We start from the raw sequence: 23359 nt of genomic DNA on the forward strand, positions 1-23359 counted from the left end.
CATCGTGATCCACCAGCCTCGGCTTCCCAAAGTGCTGGGATTACAGGCGTGAGCCACCGCACCTGGCCACTTTAAATACTTTAAAGCAGGTTCCTTGGTGTCATCACATTTGATCCTCATAAGACCACAGTTGTGAGGCAAATGCTATTATCCTCTCTTGCAGATGAAGCCCTGCGATAGAGAAGTGAGTGTTCCAATGCCACAAAAGAGAGCAGAGAAGGCACTAGAACTAGTGTACCTATTAATCCTTCTTAAGCTGAGTCCAGAATCCATTGTAGAAGATGCAGTTACTTGATGGGTTTGCAGTTATATCACTAAGGCTTCATTGGTTTAATTTACTTAGAATGCACTATTCACAAAACAAAGGCTCTAGAGAAAATGGAATTCAAATGCCTGGAAAAATGGCATCCTTGAAAAAATTAGATTCAGGAAGGGTTTAAAACTAATCTAGTGGGATCAGAATTTAAAGAAAAAAATACATCAGGCATTTTACTTAGATGAAAACTTTCATTTCCAAGTAAAATGTAATGAACTAATGCAAGCTTACCAGCATTGCCAGCATCATAAGAATAGGAAATAGGCCACGGTGGGAGGATGGTTTGAACCCAGAAGTTTGAGATCAGCCTGGGCAAATAGCGAGACCCCATCTCTACAAAAAATTTAAAAATTAGCTGGGCATGGCGGCACATGCTTGGAGTCTCAGCTACTCAGGAGGCTGAGGTGGGAGGATCGCTTGAGCCAGGGAGGTTGAGGCTGTAGTGAGCTATGATTGCACCACTGCACTCCAGCCTGGGCGACAGAGCAAGGCCATACCTCAAAAAATAAATAAATAAATAAATAAATAAATAAATAAATAAATAGCAAAACTTGGATTCATGATCACACACATAATCTAATTTCCATGATTAAAACATAAGTGGACAACTTGTATGACTAAACTACGGAATTTGGGCTCGGTGCAGTGACTCATGCCTGTAATGCCAGCACTTTGAGAGGCCAAAGTGGGAGGATCGCTTGAGGTCAGGAGTTTGACCCTGCAGTGAACTATGATGGCACCACTGCACTCCAGCCTGGGCAGCAGAGTGAGACCCTGTCCCTAAAAAAATAAATAAATAAAATATGGAATTTGGAACAATAAACATATTTATTACCAATCCACCATATTCAACTAGGTTCTATTTTTTACATTGAGAAGACATAAAGGAGAACATTTTCCCTGATTGTGATCTTAGTGTTCCGTTTATACAAGCTTCCATGTAAAACAAAACTGGAAACTACCCACTTGCTGTTCTTGACCAACTCTCGGAATAATTATCCACATCAATATTTGTTCATTTCTTCATTCATTACATTCTTAATGAGCCCTCACCAGATGCCAGACTCTCTGAGGACACAGCAGAGAACAAAGATAGCCAAAGTCTCTGCTGTCATGAAACGGAACTTACACTCAAGTGTGGAAGACAGACAATGCACAAATAAATAAGCATAATATGTCATGTTGCTGTAAGTGCTAATATGACAAATCAACTAGTTAAGAGTACAGAGGGTAACGAAGGCAGATGCTGTATGAACAAGGAAGAACTTTTCAATAAAGTGATATTTGAGTACAATCCTGAATGGAATGAGAGCATGGACCATGTAATTTTGTGTTGCAGGCACAAAATTACATGGTCAAATAGCAAATAGCAAATCCAGAGGCTCTGAGGTAGGAATGTGCCTGGGATAGTTGAGGGACTATAAGGGAACTAGTAAGCTGGAAACATGGTGAGTGGGGGCTGGGGAGTAGGAGATGAAGTCAGAGAGGAAGGAAGTAGAGACCCCAATCATGTAAACTTTATAAGCCATGGTAAAGACTGATTTTATGCCAATTGAAGTACGTCATCCTTGAGCAGAGAGTTTTGTTATCTGACTTCGGGTAACTTTTGTCACTTTGCTGAGTAAGAAGTATTTCAAAGAAGCAAGAGAGAAGTAGGGAGACTATGTATCATAGCAGCCTATACAGTAATCCAGATAAGAGGTCATGGGCCTCAGACTAGGGTGACAGCAGTGTACATGAAAAGAAGGATAGAGAGTTGATAGTGTTTTTTTTTTTAAATACAGCCAATGGGATTTGCTGACGATTTGGAAATGGTCTGTGTGTGTGAGAAAGAGTTCATGATGACTCCAAGCAACTGAAGAAAGGTATGACCAGTTGCTGAGATGGGGTTGATTGAGAGATGAACATATTTTGTTTTGGTCATGTTAAGTTTGAGATGTCCATAGACATCCAAATGGAGATGTTGAGTAAGCAGATGGATATATGAGTCTGGAATTCAGGGTAGAAAGGTCTGTGCTGGAGATACACATTTGGAAATATTTGGCATTTAGATGATATTAAAGCTATGAGACTAGATAAGATCACCAAGGGAGTGGGTTCAGACATAGAAAATACCTAGGCAGTTAGCCTTAGGGTACTACAACTTTTAGAAATCCAGATGAGAAGTATCTAGATAAAGGAGATAGGGAAGGAGCCCCCAGTAGAGTGGAGGAGAGCCAAGAGAGAGGTGACCCAGGGATCAAGTGAAGAGAGTGTTCCAAGAAGGAGAGCATGATCAAATGATTCAAACGCTGCTGACAGGTCAAGTAAGATAAACACTGAAAACTGACCATTGCATTTGGCCATCGAGGTCATTGATGACTTGATAAGAGGAGTCTTGGTAAAGATGTGAAAGCCCGACTGGGATGGGTTAAAAAGAGAAAGTCATGTGTATGCATGCTGTAAACCCACATGAATAAATTATGCACACACACTCCTAGTCTAAGCAGAGGGTAGATGGGTTCCCATCAGGAAACCAGTCTGGCAACAGGCCAGGCTGGGGCCGAGGTGAGGGCTGGCTGATGGGGAAGCAAGCACATTAAAAAGGTGCCACAGATTGACTGTCTTTCTCCACTCTTTCATTGTCTGCTTTTACACTGTTTCTTTCAATATCTTTTCTTAACTGTCATCAAAAAATTGTCACACTGGCCAGGATTGGTGGCGCATGTTTCTAATCCCAGCAGTTTGGGAGGTGGAGGCTGAAGAATCACTTGAACCCAGGAGTTCAAGACCAGCCCGGGTCTTGTAGACATGGTGAAACCCCGTGTCTACAAAAACACAAAAATTAGCTGGGTATGTGGTGGTGTGTGCCTGTAGTCCCAGCTACTGGGGAGGCTGAGGTGAGAGGATCTCTTGAACCCAGGAGTTCAAGGCTGCAGTGAGCTGTAAACATGCCACTGCACTTCAGCCTAGGCGACAAAGCAAGATCCTGTCTCAAAAAAAAAAAAAAAAAAAAAATTGCCATGCTGACAAATGACCTTATCTTCGAAAGTAACCACTTTTGCAGGATATGCTAAGAGAATTAGCAAAGAATTAGCTTTACTTGTGAGTCCCACATTTCAACTGCCGAGTGTTCTTAGAAAATCAATCACTGTAGAACAGCATCTTCTGTTCCCACCATAATAGACTATCTTATTAACCAAATAAACAGTGTAAGGCTTTATTGTAAATTCTCAGCAATTTTTTTTTTTCCTTGAGACCGAGTTTCGCTCTTGTTGCCCAGGCTAGAGTGCAATGGCATGATCTCGGCTCACTGCAACCTCTGCCTCCCAAGTTCAAGCGATTCCCCTGCCTCAACCTCCCAAGTAGCTGGGATTACAGGCACGTGCCAAGATCGCGCCACTGCACTCCAGCCTGGGTGAGAGAGCGAGACTCCATCTCAAAAAAAAAAAAAAAAAAAAAAAATGCATTTCTATTTATTCTTGACAAAGAGCCTTTCCCAATGCTGTAATAATGGAGAAAAACACCAAACCTCGATAATCTGCTCAGGATCTTCTAGATTGTGTATCAATTATATCTCCAATGTCAAATTCAATTTGCAATGAGTTGCCTTTTTCCATAACTCAGGATTAGATTGTCTGACCTAGAATGTTTCCAAGTAGTTTTCCTTCACTTCCTTTACTGAAGAATCAGAAACATCCAAATAGTTAGCCGCTCTGTGGCCACAGGAGGACAGAAGAGGGTTAGTAATGAGATCGACTACCCTCCCCCAATTCGGAACATTCATGAAGCAGGAATGTAATTGACCTGCTGTGCTATTTAAACAGCACAGGAGGGCAGCACAAGGCCAGAACTGTCAGCCCCAATCCTACAGCTATTCCAAACCACAACCGTATTTATTACTTTTCCAAATGCATACACAAGAGTTTTAATCCCCACCAAATTTAATTGAACTCTAAATTTGCATAGATTTTTACCTATTAAACATTTTTGTATCATTTTCATACCTTACACAATAATCTGAATTTAACAATTATTTTATGATAGTATTTTTTGTGTTTTTGTTTTTCTGAGATGGAGTCTCGCTCTGTTGCCGAGGCTGGAGTGCAGTGGCACGATCTTGGCTCATTGTAACCTCTGCCTCAAGCGATTCTCTCGCCTCAGCCTCCCGAGTAGCTGGGATTACAGGCCTTTACTACCACGCCCAGCTAGGTTTTGTATTTTTAGTAGAGGCAGGGTTTCATGATGTTGGCCAGGCTGGCCTCAAGCTCCTGACCACCAATGATCCGCCCAACTCAGCCTCCTAAAGTGCTGGGATTACAGGCGTGAGCCACCACACCTGGCTTTATGATAGTGTTTTAACAGTTGTCTATACAGTCAAGGTAAGCATTACAACCCTTAACAAGTGAAGTAGAACAAAAGATCAAAGGTGACTTCTCTATAGTCACACACGATTGGTTGCAAAGTCAAGATAATAACCTAAACTTGATCCTTTCCCACTAAACATAGCTCTTTCAGAAAGTGCTGCCGGGCGCGGTGGCTCACGCCTGTAATCCCAGCACTTTGGGAGGCCGAGGCGGGCGGATCACAAGGTCAGGAGATCGAGACCACGGTGAAACCCCGTCTCTACTAAAAATACAAAAAATTAGCCGGGCGCGGTTGTGGGCGCCTGTAGTCCCAGCTACTCGGGAGGCTGAGGCAGGAGAATGGCGTGAACCCGGGAGGTGGAGCTTGCAGTGAGCCGAGATCGCGCCACTGCACTCCAGCCTGGGCGACAGAGCGAGACTCCGTCTCAAAAAAAAAAAAAAAAAAAGAAAGTGCTTCCCCCGCCACATACACATCAACGCATACACTGTCTCTATGACTTAATCACCTTGACTTTAGATATAAATCTATATAGTCTTTAATCTTTTTTGGATCCTCCAATGAGGCTAATTCTAATGCTCTAAACAAAATAACTGCAAAGTAGGTAATTAGCACCCAGTAGATATGATTGGCAAGTACAGCTGGTTCTAGTGAAGATCCCAGAGATGGCTCCCAGTGCACGGTATTAGGAATCCTAGACATGGCAGTCACGGAACTTACAAAGTCTATAGCCCCTTCCGAGAGAAAGTACTCCACCTCCAAGCCACTAGCTTGGGCTCCTGACTCAGCACTATGGTTTATGATGGGGCCTGGTACACACTGCTCTACCCAAAAGAAAGAAAATGGTTATTAGCTAAGCCAAGAATTAGAACTAGGAAGTACAGTAAGAAGTAGGAAGTACAGTAAGAAGAAAACAGACAGGTGCATTGAGAAGACATGGAGGGACCAGCAGAATCACTATATGCTGGAGCGAGGGGCCATAGCCTTCTATGGCAAAGATGTCTAGAATTCACAGACCTTGGGAATCTTTGATTACCATTTACCTGTGAACCTTTCAAGGTCCCATAGTTTGGCTTTTCATGTCCTTAGGACTTCGCAATACAGCTAAGATTCCTCTTACACACATGAACATGCACTCACGCATACTCCATATATTAGTTGTGGTAACAAGTGAGACTGTGCCTCACAACCAATAGACCTTACCCAACCACCAATGCCGCAGACATAGAGGCAAGTTCAAATTAGGTACTAGATCCTTTCCATGTCCAATATAAGTGTAATCTAACCTCAATCAAGCTCATTTGGAACATGTGATACTTGATCCCAGGTGTACTCCATTTATTCAGTATGTATCCTTTATTACCTACAATGTGTCAGGCATTGTGCTGAGTGCTGGAGTTATAGAAACAAGCAAGCACCAGAAGCAAATAAGACAAAGTCTGTATTTTTGTGGGGCTCCTAGCTCTGTGGGAAAAGCATAGGAACATCATACAAAAAACGGAAATAAATTATAGAAAATTTAAGGAGGCTGGGCGCGGTGGCTCCCGCCTGTAATCCCAGCACTTTGGGAGGCCGAAGCGGGTGGATCACCTGAGGTCAGGTGTTTGAGACCAGCTTGGCCAACATGGTGAAACCCCGTCTCTACTAAAAATGCAAAAATTAGTCGGGTGTAGTGGTAGGCACCTGTAATCCCAGCTACTTGGGAGGCTGAGGCAGGAGAATTGCTTGAACCTGGGAGGCGGAGGTTGCAGTGAGCCGAAAGCGCCACTGCACTCCAGCCACGGCAACAGAGCAAGACTCCGTCTCAAAAAAAAAAAAAGAAAAGTTAAGGAAACTGTATACTGATTGCCTAAACAGTAGATTCTCTTTTGCACCTAAGTCATCCTAACAGCTCTTCTATCCAAGCTCAGTTTATCAGTCGTAATGAGATTCATGTCAGTATACTGTACATCCAAGTGAAAAGACCAGAACAAAATTAAATCATCATTTTTTGACACCTTTATCACTGGGGTATAGAATAGTGTAATTAGAGGGCCAGGGTTAATAATTACTAAGTTCATTATAACCATTATTTGACAGGAATGCTGTGTTCTCAGGACTTTAAATGTGACTATGACGTTTTAGATTTAAAAGTTAAATATCCCTTACTGATTTGTTTTGAGTGATTATCAAGGCAGAGAAATAATGAAAACATAGTTTGAAACAGAGGAAGAAAAGGAGAAGGCAATGAGTAAAAGGAGAAGGGAGATCCAGAAAACCAGGGTCTTTTAAAGTGAGTCATCACTATATGGATCTAGATTTATCACAGGTCCATATTTACCATGGATGTAATCATAATTACTTAACATAATTTAAAAAAAAAACCCCAGTACATACTCTAACATGTTTAGCCTGACTTTATAACACTATTTTATATTCTGTTGCACTTTAAGCACTAGAGATGTGAGTCAAATACCAATTTGTATTTAGAATTTTAGAAATATTCTATCTAGTTATTCTATTGCTAACAGAATAAGGTTCTATTATTCTATTAATATTTTAGAAATATATTATTTATTCTAGTCTATTAATATTCTATTATTTTAGGATACAGCACAATTAAATTCAACAAATATTTAGGTGTGTCTAATTTGTACAAACCATAAGGCTGCTCATCAGAGGAATTTTGAAAAGTGAATAAAATACAATCACTGTCTTCAGTGGGAGGAACTTTATTCTACATATGCAAATTAAAAATATTATTCTACATATAAAAATCAGACAATAACATAAACATAATGCCAAATATGTGTTCTATAAAAAGATGATACAAGTAAAATGCTATGAAGGTTCTATAGGAGAGATCAGGAAAAGATTTACTGAAGAGATAGCCTTTGTCTATTTTTTTTTTTTTTTGGACACAGGGTCTCACTCTGTCACCAGGCTGGAGTGCAGTGCCATGATTATGCCATGACTTCTTCAGGCTCAAGCAATCCTGCCATCTCAGGCTCCTAAGTAGCTAGGACTACAGGCACGTACCACCACACCCAGCTAAAGTTTTCGTATTTTGTAGAGGTGGGGTTTTTGCCATGTTGCTCAGGCTGCTTTCTAACTCTTGGAGTCAAACGATCCTCCTGCCTTGGCCTCCCACAGTGCTGGAATTACAGGCATAAGCCACCTGGCCTGGCCTTTGAAATGGGTCTTTAGAACTCAATAGATTTTAGCTGAGAGAAAGGGGTAATTGAGTAAATCAAATGGGGCGATTAACTAAATGTTAACTTGGTGAATAGAAAGGACACTGTCCAAAATATCCCATAATTGGGTACCAACTCTTTGAAATTATAGGATTAGGATTTTCTCTCCCTTTTGTCTACTGGCAGTCCTATCTCCCACAATAAAAGCTTTATATGCCAGATATAGTCATTATCAGCTAATGGGCAACCAACAAATGGAGAGATAATGTCAATATAATTCAGAAATTACATTGCTTCATTCATTATTTTTCCCAGCACACTAACATTTTGGGGCAAGCAGGGACAAGCTTCTCACAATTAAAGAGAAAACCTTAGCAACATATAAAGATGTTAAGAAAAAAAGCAGCAAATTCTGTAAGAATGCCTTCCTTTGGTGCAAATAGAGGCTTGTTTGGTGGCTTCAATAGTTTTTACAACATTAAGTTCTGTGGTAAAACTGCAAAGTCTAAATGAAGGTGCAAAACCATTTTGCCCTATTGGGGGAAAACTTATTGATAAAAAAGGCAAAATTCTCGATCAGATTTTTAATTTTGATGAAACTGCTCTTAATTGGAATTACTACCCTCAAGGGCGTATACATCCAAGGAAGAATCATGTGCCCCAGGATTCAAGAAACTAAAGCAGCACTGTCCAACAGAAACATAAGACAATTTACGTTTTCTAGTAGCCACATTTATTTATTTATTTATTTCTGAGATGGCGTCTCGCTCTGTCACCCAGGCTGGAATGCAGTGGTGCAATCTCGGCTCACTGCAGCCTCCGCCTCCCGGGTTTATGCCATTCTCCTGCCTCAGCCTCCCGAGTAGCTGGCAGTACAGGCGTCTGCCACCACGCCCAGTTAATTTTTGTATTTTTAGTAGAGATGGGGTTTCACCGTGTTAGCCAGGATGGTCTCGATCTCCTGACCTTGTGATCCACCCACCTCAGCCTCCCAAACTACTGGGATTACAGCCATGAACCACCATGCCTGGCCTCTAGTAGCCACATTTTTAAAAAGTAAAAGTAAAAAGAAATGCTGAAGTGACACTTTAACATGTAATCAATATAAACTTTGAGAGTTTTACATTATTTTTATACTAAACTCTTAAAATCTTATGTGTATATTTTATACTTACAGCACATCTCAATTTGGATTATCACATCTAAGTGTTCAATAACCACACATGACTAGTTACTACTGTATTGGACAGCATGGCCCTAAAGGATGACTGTGATATTGAGTACAAGTGTCAGAGGGAATTTAATTGTGTTAGTTTTTTATTAGCATAGTAATTATTATAGCCCTCAACTAACAAAGTTGCAAGACTTTTGAGTGATCTGCTTCTAACCCTATATTTCCCACAAGTCCTGTTATTTTTAGTGCACCATTTAAAAAAACATGCTTGTTTTCTCTGTACATACTTCCCTAAGCCTCCCTTGAAGCTAAAGGTAGTCATATGACATAGTTCTGGGCAATAAGAAATAAATGGAAGTCTGTAATATCATATGGGAAACATTTTTGCCCTTATGAGAAAGTCTAACAAAACAATAACCAATAGCCAGGTGTGGTGGCGTGTGCCTGTGGTTCCAGCTTCTTGGGAGGCTGAGGTGGGAGCATCACTTGGGCCAAAGAAGTCAAGGCTGCACTGAGCCATAATCATGCCACTGTAGGCCGGGCGCGGTGGCTCAAGCCTGTAATCCCAGCACTTTGGGAGGCCGATGCTGGCGGATCACGAGGTCAGGAGATTGAGACCATCCTGGCGAACACAGTGAAACCCCGTCTCTACTAAAAAAATACAAAAAACTAGCTGGGCAAGCTGGTGGGCGCCTGTAGTCCCAGCTACTCGGGAGGCTGAGGCAGGAGAATGGCGTAAACCCGGGAGGCGGAGCTTGCAGTGAGCTGAGATCCGGCCACTGCACTCCAGCCTGGGCGACGGAGCGAGACTCCGTCTCAAAAAAAAAAAAAAAAAAAAAAAAAAAAAAAGAAAGAAAGCTTTTGGCCAGGTGCAGTGGCTCATATCTGTAATCTCAGCACTTTGGCACTTTGGGAAGCCGATGTGGGAGGATTGCTTGAGGCCAGGCGTTCAAGACCAGCAGGAGCAACATAATGAGACCCCATCTTTACAAAAAAAAAAAAAAAAGGAAAAAAAAAAAAAAGCTTTTTTGGCTTGTACTCTCTTTTCTATTTGAAACATTTCATATGAGAACATGATGTTTGGAACTGTGGCAGCTATCTTGTGACTATGATAATAGTCTCTTTAATACATTGAAGCTAACAGACCATAAAGGTATCGTTCCTTATCAGAGATGTAAATGGAATGAAGTCAGCCATGCAAACATGCCAGTAGATGGAGGCAAGGGCAGAGTTCCCTCGCAGGAAGTACAGTGCATCTGCAGAGATGTCCTCAATGGGCATTATTTGACTAGTCACAAACCAAATTTGCCCTTCTTTCTCCCTTTTCCCCTCTCATGCTAATGATTCTCTTCCCTCTGATTGAAACATTTTTTTTTAGTGATGGGGTCTTGCTATATTGTCCAGGCTGGACTTGAACTCCTGGGCTCAAGGGATATTCCTGCCTCAGCCTCCTGGGTAGCTGGGACTATAGGCGTGGAATTGTGCCAGCAGAAACATACTTTCTTTAGGTATGACAAGAGTACTGAATTAGCCCCAATACTTAAGACCTGAGTGCAGAGCTAAAAGTAAGCAAAATTTATTTGGCTTATCATTAGGGATTCATGCACAAACCCTGCAATTTGGCCCTAATATGTATGTTTCAATTTTTTTTTTTTTTTCTTGAGACAGAGTCTTGCTCTGTCACCCAGGCTGAAGTGCTATGGCATGATCTCGGCTCACTGCAACCTCCACCTCCTGGGTTTAAGTGATTCTCCTGCCTTAGCCTCCCAAGTAGCTGGGATTACAGGTGCGCACCACCATGCCCAGCTAATTTTTTGTATTTTTAGTAGAGATGGGGTTTCACCATGTTGGCCAGGCTGGTCTCAAACTCCTGACCTCGTGATCCACCCACCTTGGCCTCCCAAAGTGCTGAGATTACAGGTGTGAGCCACTGCGCCTGGCCAAGTTCATTCTTTCTCTTCCCTGGGGATTAAGTTAATTTCAGTGCTCATACTGACTATGATAAGCCAAATTCTTCACCTTCCCTATTCCCTATCTCCCAGACTCTTCTCTATGCATTAGTTAGGAGTGACTGTAGAATGCTACATAAATTGGGCTGGGCACAGTCGTTCATGCCTGTAATCCCAACACTTGGGGAGGCCAAAGTGGGCAGATCACGAGGTCAGGAGTTCGAGACTAGCCCGGCCAACATGGTGAAACCCCGTCTCAACTAAAAATACAAAAAATTAGCTGGGCGTGGTGGCGTGCGCCTGTAATCCCAGCTACTTGGGAGGCTGAGGCAAGAGAATCGCTTGAACCCAGGAAGCAGAAGTCACAGTGAGCCAAGATCGAGCCATGGCACTCTAGACTGGGTGACAAAGCAAGACTGTCTCGAGAAAAAAAAAAAAATGCTTTAAGTTATCTATCATGAAAAAAATGTCCTATCATTCAGTTAATAAGTAAGGTTACATTGTGTTGTTTCAACCAAGTTTGAGTAATTAGGGATGCATATCAGATTCGTTATTTGGCAATTTCTTTTGTTTGTCCTGGGGTCACAATAATTCGAGAACTCAGATTCACATAAATACGTGGATACAGATGGCATCAGTTTTTTCACTACTTTACAGTATCAGGGTAATCACAGGGGAGCATGCCCAGAATACTGGCTAAAGAAATGGCATGATTAACTTTTTCAGCTACCGATAATGGAAATTTTGGTAAGTATATTTTCTGAGTCATAGGGCAGACTAAATTACCAATCCATCAGTCAGTTTCTATTACTCACCAAAGATTTTTATTCAGTGAAGAAAAATGTTTTATTTGACAACTTACTATTCTTACACTATAATTTTCATCACATGTAAATGAACTAGGAGTCTCAAAGAAGTCACTGTTCTTTATCAGCTCTTCCACTCACATACTTAATTTTCATTCAAGCCTTCTCATTATGTGCAATGAGAGTATTCAGTTTGTTTAATACTGGTTGTTTGCCTTGACAAAGTAAGCCAGCTTGCTGAGTTAGTCTTAATCATTAAAGTGAACAAGATACCCATTCACTTTATCTGCATATTTTCTTCATGATGAAAATGCCAGTTCAATATTGGCTTGGAAAACCGATTTTCACCTTACCTTAACCAAGTCAGAGTACCCCTAGATAATGGAGCGGAATTTTAAAGTTACTTCCCACTTTGGTACAAATTTGTGTTAAAAGGTATTCAAACAGCTGGATTTACTGAATTTTATCATATTGAACATGAGAAAATCCAGAGGTTAGCTTCCTGAGATAAAAGGATTTTCTGTGACCGATGCTGGGCACATCGAAAGCCTTCAAAATTTGGCTCCATCTGCTCACATGTCCATACCTATTCACTGCTTAATTTCATATCTCTTGAAAATCCCACTTTCCTTGTAGAAAATTTCTTGTTACAAGTTGAAGACTTCAAATTCACCATTCAAAAACATAACAGAGTCCGATAAAATTGACAAATTGTTAACATTTATGCTTTTATCCAACTCTAAGATAATAATGATCCAGGTTTGGCTAAATCTACCAGTTATTTAAGGTTGGTTTTTGAGCACATTAAAATGTATCATTAGAAATCCTTCCATAAAAATGCTTTTTAAAAAGTCAGTTTGCCTGCCTCTTTTTGTTTTCAAACGAATCCAGTCATATCTGTAAAACAAGTTTCCATCAGATTTCACTTTATAAGCAACATCCTCTTCTAAGCCACCTGAAACTGCCTTTGAAGATATTTTCAAACCATTTCAAAAATTTGTTTGTTGGTTTGTGCTTTCTTGGGTTAATGCTTCTGGAGTCGTCCCTAAGTTTCAAAATTTGCATGGCTGCCTTTTTTTTTTTTTAAACTTTGCTTCAAGTCAGTCTTAAATCATGTAGGTACTGCTCGAGGTTTGCTCCAGCAAGATGAACTTAGGTTTGGTCTTACTTGCATTTTACCATAACTGGGCCTACATTCTAAAAAAGTAACTAAATACCACCTATGAGTTTGATTAACTGTGGCTAAATGCCACATTTTAGTTCTGGTCAGGGTGGTGCTATTGTCTTCCTCAGGTTCATTATCAACATCTTCGGTGACGGCTCTGACAAGGCACCGATTCCACTACCATTATTTTCCTTGGTCTCAAGTTGACACTTAAACTGTCCAGTTTTAAACCTCCGATCCGTGTTCCCAAATGAAAACATGACTTTCATTATGAATTACACGTCAAGGGACCAAACCAAGGCGCTCGGGGCGGCGAGAACCGGGACACAGCGCTTCGCCCGGGCTGGTAAACAAACCGCCGCGCAGGCGCAATTGCAACAGGACGGTAACTTGGGTAGCTGCCAATGGGCTTTTTTGAAGAGTGAAAAGCGGAAAAGCCAAACAAAACGCTGGTTCCAAGGTGATAAACTGGCTGACTTTCTTTATTTTTACTTTAAAAAAAAAAAATTGTTTCCGAAGAACTAGTTGTGCGGCCTCCCCCGGGCCTCGCAGAGATCTTCATGGAATTCCTCGGCCCCAGAGAAATGCCGCTAGCCTGTCGGCTAGTTATATTAGTTTAATTTTTTATCTTGACCTTTTTCATTTCACTGCAGCACTAACCCTAATCCACTGGTGCAGCAAGAAGGAAAAAAAAAGCGGCGGGGGGGTGGGGGGAATCTCAACGCCACTGAAAACCTTTCTACTGGCCGGCCTTCCCCAAACCACGCGAGATCTGCCTGAGGAGAAGCGCGACCTCGGGAGGGCATGTTTGCGCATGCGTCTGGCTCATCATTTTTAGCGCGCAAAAGTTTCAAAACTTTCCGTCTAGTGGGAGGCGGCGCGATTTGGCCCTTGGGGAGTATCCGTCGCGTTGATCTGATGGATTCGAGTACACAACGCCACATTCTGTGAGATTTTCCTGGCAAAAGTCCACAAGCTTGTGTGGTCGTCCCTACTTTCCGTTTTTATATTGGCCGTGAACTCTGTGAGGGGAGGTTTCAGCGAATCAAGTAGTAAAGGAGTGGGAGCGAGAGAGCCGATCAATGAGGTTGTAGAATAAGACAGAAATCTGAAGGGCCAAAGGTTTTATTTATTTTTTGGCTGGTGACCAAGAGGATATGAGTGTGAGCTAAGGTAATACCGTGGGAAGGAAAAGATGGGAAGATTTGAGAGGTAAATGAAGGCAGTAGCTCTATAGCTTACCTGGGAGGCCAGACGAAAGAAGTTGACAGTAGAGGACATTTGTCTTAAAAGAGTGTGAACTTGTGCATGTTTATAAACAGGCAGAAGTGGCATGCATTTAGTACATGGTGTATATAAGGTGGAAATTGGGACGCCCCTAATGGAATGGAATGAGGAAGATTCTAAAAGCCACAGTCCTGAACACAGGCCGAGGTAGAATTGGGAAGAACAGTCGCGGTAACAGAAGTCAGCGATTTGGGAACTGTCTCGAGGGATCTGACTAATCTGACTTCTTTTTGTCTCTCAGGATATATGGGACACCTGCACAGGCATTGGATTTGGCCCCGCAACATCTTAAAGTTACCACCCAACACCTGAAGCGTCTGCCTCCTTCCGATGGAGCCTCCTGGCCCTTCCCACCTCTCACCAGCTTTACCCTTTAGCCGGAATGAAATGTGGATTTCATGGAATGAAATGGTGGGATTTAGCTACCACATTACTCAGATGTGTCACTGACACCTTACAAAAGTGCATACTTCTAGCCTCTAGCCTCCCAGTTCACTAGATATTAGAGTCCATCTTGATATTGGCCGCAATTCTATGCCACTTAGCTGGTATATTTTGGTTCTTTGTATACTATCTGGAGTACAAGGCAGAGGAATGCTGATGGAATACGTAATTTTACTCCAACAAAGGAATGGCTGATAGGTAAACAATATCACTTCATCTGTAAGAAAAGCTAAATATGGAAAGCCACAGGATTGAAGCTAGCAGTGATGGAGAAGGATCCCGGTGTGAATATATAGAATGGAAGTACTTCAGTAAAGAGCCAGGCATGGTAGTTACTTGCCAAGAAAGTGACTTCATTTCATTTTGGCAGCCTACAGTATATCCTGGCAACTGTATGTGTGAAGTGCATAGGAAGATGCTGCAGGAAAAACCCATGGAGGCAATGGAATAGGATTTCAGGGTTGAAGCCTGGGTGTCTTGTTTTAGGGAGTGGGATCATCCAGCTCTGAGAAGCATGACATCTCGATATGACATCATATAAAGTGTGTACAATTGGGAATCAGACCTGGGCTTTGACTTTAGGGTCTGCCAGTCACTTTGTGTGACCTGTCTGAGTCTCAGTTTATTTGTAAACTAAGGATAATAGTGCCTGTGCCATAGAATTATTGTAATGACAAAACAAGGTAGCATAGGACTTAGTATATAGTACATGCCACCTACCAGTTGAATTGTGGATGCTCTATCTAGGTCCATCTGTATTTAGGGAACTTTTAAGACAGGTACTGTACCACGCCCACACATTGAAATCACCTTGGGAGCTTAAAAAAAATCCTAATGCCCTGGCTTTACCCTAGACCAATTAAATCAGAATCTCTGTGAGTGGAGCCCAGACATCAGTATTTTCTTAAAGCCCTCCATTTTGCAACTAAGGTTGAGAGCCACTGCTTTAAGAGTACCCTCTAGGGGCAGGCACGGTGGCTTACGCCTGTAATCCCAGCACTTTGGGAGGCCGAGGCGGGCGAATCATGAGGTCAGGAGTTCGAGACTAGCCTGGCCAACATGGTGAAACCCTGTCTCTACTAAAAGTACAAAAATTAGCTGGGCGTGGTGGCACGCGCCTGTCATCCCAGCTACTCAGGAGGCTGAGGCAGGAGAATTGCTTAAACCCAGGAGGCGGAGGTTGCAGTCAGCTGAGATGGTGCCACTGCACTCCAGCCTAGGCGATAGAGCAAGACTCCGTTTTGGAAAACAAACAAACAAAAAAACAGTTCCCTCTAGAAGGAGAAAATATATTAAAACTGTGGCTTAAGATCTCTTGATCTGGATGGTTGTATATTTGAACAATTTCTGGAGGAATAAAGTTTAGAACTTGAGACAGGCAGATAAGTAGGGCATCATGAGCTCTATTCAGGAGGGAGGCCACTGTGATAAGAATGGGGTTGACATACTAATTTGGGAAAGGTCATTGATAAAACCATTAGTATAATTGCCAGAGATACACAGGATTAGCTGTAGAGATAGAAAAGTTTCAGTCTCCCAAGCTGGTCTTTTGATCCAGCACAGGCAACACAGATAATGATGTCTTTATTGCATTACACACAGTGAATCTTGGGCCATCAGCAGGGCCAATGGCAGTAGTGGGTTGGGGCGGACCTTTACAACCTGCAATCCTCATTGGTTGGGGAGGGCATCAAGGCATGATTGAAATGTGGGTGTTCTTTTCCAATGAGGCTGCTATACATGGGAATGCATGTGCAGCAGGGCATTGATAATGAAGCTTTTTCCTGTAGCCTATCAGGGTTGATGTGGCTGCTCTGACCACACAAGTGGTTTTGTTATTAGTAACAGGTGAGAAAGGTGAGGTTCAAGCCTGTTTTTGTAGCCTTTCAGGGAACAGAGAATCACTTGGAATAGGAGAAGTGGCATGGTCAGGAATTTCAGCTTCTAAGAGACAAGTTACTTGCTAGTAGGGCAATTCTGGTTTCTAGGTTTATAAATAATTCAGAAGTTGAAATCACCGTACTACTTTAGTTATTGAATATAAGACAAAAAAGGTAGTGATAATGGCCAAGAATATCTTTTGCCATGTGAAGTTACCTGTCTTTAATTGGATTCCTTTTCTTGAAAAGCAGGCACACATGAGTGACCGAGAGTCTTCCTGGGACAGATAGGAATGCTGGACCGATTGATCTCTGTCTTTAAAGGTTTCTATGAGTTAGAGTGAGCCAGGACTAGAGCCAAAGACAAGTAATGCGTCAGTTTCTTAAGGGTTATTTCAGCTTCTAGAGGCCAGTAGTATTTTTGCTCAGAAAGCAAAGGAGAAAGGGGCTAAGTCCAGTTGGAAAAAAATATGTATAGTTAGGTCTTCTGTGCTTTGTGGATATCAAATACCTGTTGGACCTTGTTCAGAAACTTTCATGTTGTACCAGTATGGGGTTCCAGTTCTATAAATGAGGGTATCCAGTCCATCTTTCTTTCTGCCTGTTTTTGGGATGCAAGAAATTAAATTTGTGTCAGGTGCAGTAGCTCACGCCTGTAATCCCAGCACTTTGGAAGATCAAAGCAGGAGGATCGCTTGAGCTCAGGAGTTCAAGACCAGACCATTCTGGGCAACATGGCGAAACCCCACCATTAACCTGGCTAATGTTACTGAAAAAAAAAAAAAAAAAAAAAAAACACAAGAGAAGCCAGCAGCAAGTCATCACTGGACCTGACCAAGATGACCACCCAAAGAGAGGAGTAGACTTCAGCAGGGAAAAGCTAAAGGTCTTTCTGGAGTTAGGTAAGTGGCCAGCTAGTCAAAGGAGATATAGTTGAAAAGTTCATAGAAGTAGAGTTTTGTCCCCCCAAACCCACATAAGTTCTCATGATATAAGGAATCAGTTTTTAATACCTGTGAGGTACAGGGAAACTGATGGCAGCTTACAATAGTACCAACAAAGTAAGATGTATTGCTCATCCTCCTCTCAAACACTGGAGGGATCAGAAACTAGGAGGGGTAAGATCTAAGGAAACAAGTCAGGAAAAAAGAGAAGTGGCCACACTCTTTTGCTAAATCTAGGCTTCCCTATCTACAGAAGGTACAAACTGAGAGAAAGGAGAAATGCCTAAACTAAGTCAGGTGCCAACTTTTGACTGTTATACAGGACTGGATATTTTAGTTATTAACATCTCTTAACTAAAAGGGACCAGAAAAAGTAATGGGACCACCCAAGTTTTAATTCAGGGATAAGAGAAGAACCAACCTTGCAACCAAACACCCTTGAAGGGTGTTTTCAAAGGGACAGTGGAAAATACAAATTAAGTGGTTTTAGGTTAATCTCAAAAGTCATGCTTATTCAGTGTGCTGGTACACTGTTGCTGAGCACCTATTTTGCTGTTTTAGATCCTAGAGGTATAAAGATGAATTGGATGACATCCGCCCTACAGGAATCTATGAAAGTCAATGCAATATGATATATGCAATCATATAAGTAGTATATGTGAAAATTAAAGTACTATAGCAAAAAGGAAAATGTAAGTAACTTATTTTGGAAGGATACAGAGTGGTAGAGAAATAGAACTATAGATAAGCTAAAACCCAGCAGGGTTTGAAAAGAGGAGTAGATGTTCACAAGGAGGACAAGGCAGAGAAACTGTGACAAGTCTAAGCCACAGAGGCAGTACACGCAGTGTGAAGGGCATGCTTGTTCAGCAGGTGATTCAAATGGAAGATAAATGGAGGTCATAGGGGTTGGGGAGTTTAGACCAGAGCTATTGGCAGACTCATTCTGGAAAGTTAATGAAATTTTAGAAACAGATACACCAAGATACCAGTCATTTCATCTATCAGTCATTCTTCCCTCTGTTTGCCCTTGCCTTTTATAAAATTGACCAACAGGCCTTTTTAGAGAGTGCTGAGAAGGTAGTATGGGAACTCTTCTCCATCCCGTTCTCCCAGCTGGTTGGATCTGGCTCTGTATCTGAGTTAGGCTGGGTCAAACAGACTCTGCCTCCTAAGAATTTAGAGTCAGAACATTGAGAGACTGGGTCACTCTGATAGGAGCATTGAATTTATAAGGACATGTGAATTTCAGATCCAAGGCCACCATTTAGGGGCAGCCATTTTGGGGCCAGTAATACAATAAGGGACAAGCAGAACTAGTTGATCTCAAGAGAAGCTGGTGAATGCAGCTAATGAAGAGACAGAGAGAACTGGAGGCAGTAGGCCATGTGGTCTCCTAGAGAAAAAGAGTCACTAACTACTTGGGTCTTACCACTTTCAGGACCCTTGTTTCAGTCCAGTCTAAAGTCTGGCTGCCACTTTTGGTTCTTGAGTTCCCTGCACTTCCTCTGAGTCGTAATAAATCCATCTCAACCTAAGGGGATTTCTTTTTCTTCTTAGACAACAGTGTTATGTGCCTAATTATGTTCTCCCCTTCTTAATGTTCTATGTCATAATAAAACCATATATCTTCCACATTAGGGATACACATGTAGAGCAAAGACACTTATTTAACTCACTACAGATATCTCATGAAAATGTAGATTCTTTATTTTGTCTAGAGTTTAATCCATTACTGCATAAATTCCCCACAGTTTAGTATATTGAAAGAATAATATCAAATTCAACAGAGCTTAAAAAAGAAAGCAAGCGAACAAAAACATTATGTCATAGTTTCTGTGGATCAGGAATTTAGGAGCAGCTTAACTAGGCCATCTGGCTTCAGGTCTCTCACAAAGCTGTAGTTGAGATATTGGCTAGGGGTACAGTCACTTGACTAGGGCTGGAGAATATCCTTCCAAGGCAGCTCACTCACAAGGTTGGCTAGTTGGTGCTGGTTGGTGAGAAGCCTTGGTTTGCTACGTGTGGGCCTCTTCACAAGGCAGCTTAGTTTCCTTATGACGTGGTAGCTGGCTTGCCCAGAATAAGTAATCCAGGAAGGTGAGAGCCAGGTAGAAACTGTCACAGAATCACTTCTGTCACATTCTATTTATTAGAAAGAAGTAACTAAGTCTAGCCCACATTCAAGGGGAGGTGGATTAGGTTTCACATCTAAAAGCTAATGTGGCAGCCAGACCTTAGATGCATTCTTTGAAGGCATATCAAAGAATTTGTGGATGTATTTTAAAACCACCACAACCTGTTAGGTTACAGAAAAAAAACAAACCCAAAGTGTCTAATCCTGTTTCAAATATAGTTCAATTTCATTCAGTTCCCTTAGACAGTATTAGTCTCCTATGGATGAAATGTTTCATCTTTCATAATACCTCCCAAAGAGGTCCTGTCATTTTTTTCTGAAGATGACGTTCATTTGTTTGGGGGGAAATGGGGATATAATTACGTATCTTTGTGGGACTGATGAGAGAGAGGGTACCTCCTGGCTTCACTCTGGACCTAGAGTATGTATGCACTGAGGTACTTTCAGGTTTCCAGGATGACACCCTGATGTAGTTTGAATATATGTCCCTGCCAAATATCATGTTGAATTGTAATCCCCAGTATTGGAAGTGGGGCCTAGTGAGAGGTGTTAGGGTCATGGGGCAGATCCCCCATGTCTTGGTGCTATTCTCACTATAGTGAGTGAATTCTCTCCAGATCTGCTGTGTAAGTGTGTGGCACCACCCCCAACTCTCTCTCTTGATCCTGCTTTCGCCATGTGACATGCAAGCTTCTGTTTTACCTTCTGCCATAAGTAAAAGCTCCCTGAGTCCTCCCCAGACACTGAGCTGATGTGGGCACCATGCCTCCTATACAGTCTGCAAAAGTGTACAATTAAACCTCTTTACAAATTACCCAATTTCAGGTATTTCTTCATAGCAATGCAAGAACAACCTAATACATACCCCTTGTCTGCCTGATCCCTGGGGAACATGCTGTCCTGTGATGCTGAAGACTATAGCTGGTGAACTCATGGCCCATCTTTGGATTCAGAAAAATCTCCCAGGGAGTATTGGCCACCTCCCCTGGCAGACTCAGCACCCCTGGCCCCTGCTGTGGGGTTACCTTGCCTTGGTTGTGGGAGGCCTACTGGCTGTTAGTTCAGCATCCTTCAAGGGAACAGAAAGGCTTGGAATCATTGATTATCATATCTCTGTCTGACCATGCTATTGTGGACTTGGCCTGAACAGCCATAGAAATGCAAGGAATGGGGTATGAGGGACTTGGGCAGTTGTCTCAAAAAGGGAGTCAAGGCAGAAGTCCCTTACCCTGAGCACTGCTCTCAACATGGAGGTAACTTACTGTGGTAGGCAGCCTTTTATCTCATGATTTGACTTTTTGATGAGTCTAAGCTAGTTGTCTTGTAGACTATTCTGCATTCTCGATTTGGCTGATTATTTCCTCATAATATCTTATAACTTGTTTCTCCAACCCTTGCCTTTTTATTAAAAAACAAAACAAAACCTCGACATTATATGTACAGATTTGATTATATTCAGGTTAAACATTTTTAGAAAGAATACTTCAGTAACATTGAGTAGGTTACATCATTTCATGTTAGGCACATAATTTCAGCTTATCTCACTATTAGTAACGTGAAATTTGGTCACTTGGTGAGATGATGACCCCCCCAATCACTCCATTGAAAAAGGACACACATCCCTTTGCACTTTGTAAGCTACAAAGAACCTGTTCAACAACTTTTCATCTTATGCTTTGAACACCTTTTGTGATCTTTTCCTGAGTCAGTTATTTCACTGGGGGTTGCAGAAATGGTGTTCTAACTGTAGTAGTCTGTATTTATTAACTAGCATTTTTCTGTAAAGAAGAACTTTCTTTTTTTAAGAGACGGAGTCTAGCTTTGTCTCCCAGGCTAGAGTGCAGTGGCATCATCAGAGCTCACGGAAGCCTCAGCCTCCTGGGTGCAAGCGATCCTCCCACCTCAGCCTTCTGTGTTGCTGGGAACACAGGCACATGCCACTGTGCCCGGTAAGAGCACTCTTTTAAGAAAACTATTTTAATGAATTTCTCAGTGGACCACTGGGTAGTGGTTTGTTTCCAATTTTGTTGAAAGCACTTGGAAAGCTCCTGATTTTTAAAAGGATTTGTTACCCAGTTATTGGAGCTATTCACTTTCTCAATACTATCCCCAGTATTTTCAGTTATTCTTATGTTTGGTCCCCAGGAGGTTTTTTAATTCAGGCAATGCAGGATTTGAAGTAAAGGTGGAAGAGAGGTTCGGCAATCTATGGTAAGATGGAAGAAAAGCTAAGTGGAAACCAAGAACCAGCATGGCATCTCGACTGCACCAGTTCTCAGAAAAGCTGTTTTAGAATGCATACTTGTAGAAGTTGAGGATCTAGAAATTAGTTCCCATAAAACTCTGCATGCTTTGGGACTTCTTGGAAAGTTTTTGCGTGAAGCCAGAGGTCTATAGTACAGAATACTGAGCAAAGTCTTCCAGGTTTCGTTGATGACAAGCTAAGGGCAGAAATAAAGGAATTTAGAGACTGGCTTTCAAAACAATAGCCTGGATTTCAAGCCTTTTGTCTTGTTGCTATTTTGAATTTCAGAAGCCAAATATTAATTTCTTTTTTTCCATTCCTTTTGTAACATCTAAACAGTGCCAAAATCCTATCTCCAGGGCAAATGGATTCTCCAGGGCAAATGGATTCCCCAGGCAGATGAGAAAAAGATCACATTACTCATGTTCAGAATATTACCCCAGGTGCACAAGTATTGTGGAATTTTGTGCATTTGGATGGAAGACAACTGTTTCCTTATCTTCTTCCAATGTCAGGAGTAAGTTTGGTGATTATAACTTTGGCAATATCTTTTAAGCAGAATTAGTATATTATGTAACGTGTTTTATGACCATCCTTAATAAAATTTTGGGTTATGGCTCCTTACAAAATGATTTTAAATATCACTAAGCCATAATATATACATGCAGTCATCCTGGAAGGAATAAATACATTGGTCATTTTTTTGGTCTCAAATAATTTAAAACAATCTTTGTGATTTCTCATGTCAAGGAGCCATAGTAGTAAGTCACAGCACATTAAATTGGCCAGTTATTTTAGTCTAGTCTATTCATGATGCAGAATAGTACACTATGCCTGCTCTGGAGGCTGAGTCAGTGGTTCCAAATCCTAGCTCCCACACTATGCAACTTTGGGCACATTACTTATCCCCCCAAGCCTCCATTTCTTCATCTGTAAAACAGAAATGCCAGTAATAGTACTCGTCTTGTTGGGTTGATAGGATTAAATGACATAATGTATGTAAATACCTGGCACATGTTAAATATTAGTTGTTTTTATTGTTGTTGTAATTATTCTTGACTAAGAGAGGAGATGATATCCAAGTCACCAGCCTGCTGACTCAAAGAATTTCTTCAATATCTAACTTTCTTGATAAATGAATTTTCTTAAAATGTCAAGTGTTAAAATTAACAGTTGAATTTCTCTGAGTCTTACATAGGAAAACTAGAATTAACCTCACTCCTCCTAAAATAAAAGTAGAAAATACGATGAGGATGTTGATCCAGGAAGAACCTTCAGTTTCTTGAAAATTATACTCCAGCTTCCCTGTGCCACCTCTTTGCTAACAAAGTTTTCATTTTTGCACATTGCAAGTCAGCATTCCTCTTTCAAAAAATAAATATTCTGAACTGCCTTGGTTAGTATTCTGAATTAGAAACAATAAGTTATATGCCAGTATTATGAGACAAATGTATAGCCAGTTTATATTTCTGACTTGGAGTAGTCCAAATGCTAT

General features: G+C 41.4%; 1 protein-coding gene across 15 annotated transcripts in view; it reads left to right on the plus strand.

The window, feature by feature from the left end:
* The first annotated feature begins 13324 nt into the window (after positions 1-13324).
* Positions 13325-23359, plus strand: part of LOC105482129 (G protein-coupled receptor 19) — a 96859-nt gene continuing 86824 nt past the window's right edge. For 2 of the 15 annotated variants that reach the window (XR_003018166.2, XR_011609335.1), the window contains exons 1-3: positions 13788-14100; positions 14456-14625; positions 22204-22381. The gene's annotated coding sequence lies outside the window, so the exon portion shown is untranslated. The other 13 variants (XR_011609337.1, XR_003018165.2, XM_011742110.3 and 10 more) reach the window with 12 other exon arrangements.

Source organism: Macaca nemestrina, chromosome 10, assembly GCF_043159975.1.
Source record: "Macaca nemestrina isolate mMacNem1 chromosome 10, mMacNem.hap1, whole genome shotgun sequence".
Taxonomy (NCBI): domain Eukaryota; kingdom Metazoa; phylum Chordata; class Mammalia; order Primates; family Cercopithecidae; genus Macaca; species Macaca nemestrina.